Source organism: Mandrillus leucophaeus, unplaced genomic scaffold, assembly GCF_000951045.1.
Source record: "Mandrillus leucophaeus isolate KB7577 unplaced genomic scaffold, Mleu.le_1.0 Scaffold871, whole genome shotgun sequence".
Classification (NCBI taxonomy): Eukaryota; Metazoa; Chordata; class Mammalia; order Primates; family Cercopithecidae; genus Mandrillus; species Mandrillus leucophaeus.
Genome location: NW_012109486.1, coordinates 278,511 through 281,245, shown reverse-complemented (window position 1 = coordinate 281,245; position 2,735 = coordinate 278,511).

The window sequence follows — 2,735 nt, the reverse complement described above, 5'->3', positions numbered from 1 at the left end:
TCAGTAATTCCTCAGGTTTTCAAATTTAAGGGGAAAGGCATTCATTGCAAGGAGAACTGACCAACTTGAAAAAGAAGACAAGCAGGGCACGGTGGCTCACGCCTGTAACCCCAGAACTTTAGAAGGCTGAGGCCAGCAGATTACTTGAGCCCAGGAGTTCCGGACCCATCCAGACAATATGGCAAGACCCCCATCTCTATAAAAAACTAAAAATGAGCCAGGCGTGTGGTCACACACCTGTGGTCCCAGATACTTGAGGCTAAGGTGGGAGGATCCCTTGAGCCTGAAAGGTCGAGGCTGCTGTGAGGCTTGTTCATGCCACTGCACTCCAGCCTGGGCAACAGAGGGAAGCCTTGTCTCAAAAAAAGAAAAAAGAAACACAGTAGTAGCCGCATACTCTATATATTGGTTTTGTGAAAATTAGAGATTTTATATATCTGGAAAATGGCTTCAAGGTAACAGGTAACCATGAAATTAAGAGTGTGTATTCTGGCCAGACATGGGGGCTCACACATGTAATCCCAGCACTTTGGGAGGTTGAGAAAGGCGGATCACCGGGGGTCGGGAGTTCAAAACCAGCCTGACCAACACGGAGAAACCCCATCTCCACTAAAAATACAAAATTAGCTGGGCATGGTGGCTCATGCCTGAGGCAGTAGAATTGCTTCAACCCAGGAGGCAGAGGTTGCAGTGAGCCGAGATCGCGCCATTGCACTCCAGCCTGGGCAACAAGAGCGAAACTCCGTCTCAACAACAACGGTGTGTATTCCTGACTATTGAATGTACTACTAATTAAGAACTTGAAGCAGCCCTTAATTTAACTAGAAATCTAATTTATTTCAAGTACTTAATGACATCTGAGATTAAATACAAACTCTCTTTTCAGTTTGAACAATACATAGCAAAAGTGGAGACTCCTTGGATAAAGGGAACCCATTTTAGAACTTTTTCTGTCTTCAACTAAATAAGGTTGTCTTCAACTAAGTAAAGTTGAAGACAGCATGTTTTGTTAGGGCTGAGTACAGAAAAGAATCTGACAATATGACAATTTCTGTTATATCTATATTGGCCTTCTATTTTTTAAAAAGAAGATACACTTTTAACCCCCTTTTTTTTTTTGAGAGACAGAGGGTCTTGCTCTGTGGCCCTCTCTGCAGTGGGGTAGCGTGATCACAACTCACTGCAGCCTCAACCTCCCAGGCTGAAGCGATCCTCCCACCTCAGCCTCCTGAGTAGCTAGAACTACAAGTACATGCTACCATGCCTGGCTATTTTTTGTAGAGACAGGGCCTCACTATGTTGTTCAAACTCATCTAGAACTTCCAGGCTCAGGCAGTAGGGTGCAAAGGGGACTCTGGAAGCCAGGTGCCAAGTCTCAATTTGTCCAAAATATCCTGCCCAAGATAACAACAACCTGTGTTGGGCAAGTCACTTAACCTGTGAATCTCAGACAAAGCAAGGAGCAGTAAACACTTCTACGTTCTTTTTTCTGGAGATGGAGTTTTCTCTTATTGCCCAGGCTAGAGTCCAATGGCACGATCTCGGCTAACTGCAGCCTCTTCCTCCCAGGTTCAAGCGATTTTCCTGTCTGGCATTACAGGTGCCCGCCACCATACCCGGCTTTTTTATTTTAAGGCTCTTGTTGCCCAGGCTAGAGTGTAGTGGTGTGATCTCAGCTCGCTGCAACCTCTGCCTCCTGGGTTCAAGCGATTCTCCTGCCTCAGCCTCCTGAGTAGCTGGGATCACAGGCACCCACCACCATACCCAGCTAATTTTTTTGCAATTTTAGTAGAGAGAGGGTTTCACTGTGTTGGCCAGGCTGGTCTCAAACTCCTAAACTCCAGTGACCCACCCACATCAGCTGGGATTACAGGTGTGAACCAACATGTCCGGCTCAAGGTTCTATTGTAATTCTAAAAGTTTCATTACCTCAATGGGGTAGTAAATAGATTGCACTTTAAGATACAGGGGAGGTAATAATCCAACATTTTGATATGGGAGAGGTAGCAAAATTCAACATTTTGTAAAACATGGCAACTTTTTTGTGGACTTGATTTTCAAATGCAGTGCACCCTTGGACAACACGGGTTTAAGCTGTGTGGGCCCACTTACATGTGGATCTTTTTCAACCAAATGCAGAATGAAACCTGCATATATGGAGGCCCAACTTTTCATATACCCAGGTTTTGCAGGGCCCACAGTGGGGACTTGACTATGCCAGGATTTTGGTAAAAACAGGGGTCCTGGAACCCATCCCCTATATTATATGTCCTATACATATACCATAGGACAACCGGACTATTTTTATAGTTTTAAGAAACATAGATTTGCCAAGTCTATGAGCCTTTCCAGATCATTTGTACTATGCTTACATAGAAACCCTTCGTAGAGGGGGTCTAATATACAGGAAATACTTACATAGAATATTTTGCATATTAAAACCGGGCACAGTGGATGCCACCTGTAATCTCAGCACTTTGGGAGGCTGAGGCAGGTGGATCACCTGAGGTTGGGAGTTCAAGACCAGCCTGGCCAACATGGCGAGACCCTGTCTCCACTGAAAATACAAAACTTACCCAAGCATAGTGGCAGGTGCCTGAAATCCCAGCTACTCAGGAGGCTGAGATGGGAGAATCACTTGAACGCGTGAGGCGGAGGTTGCAGTGAGCTGAGATCGCACCACTGCACTCCAGCCTGGGTGACAGAGCAAGATTCCATCTAAAAAAAAAAAAAAA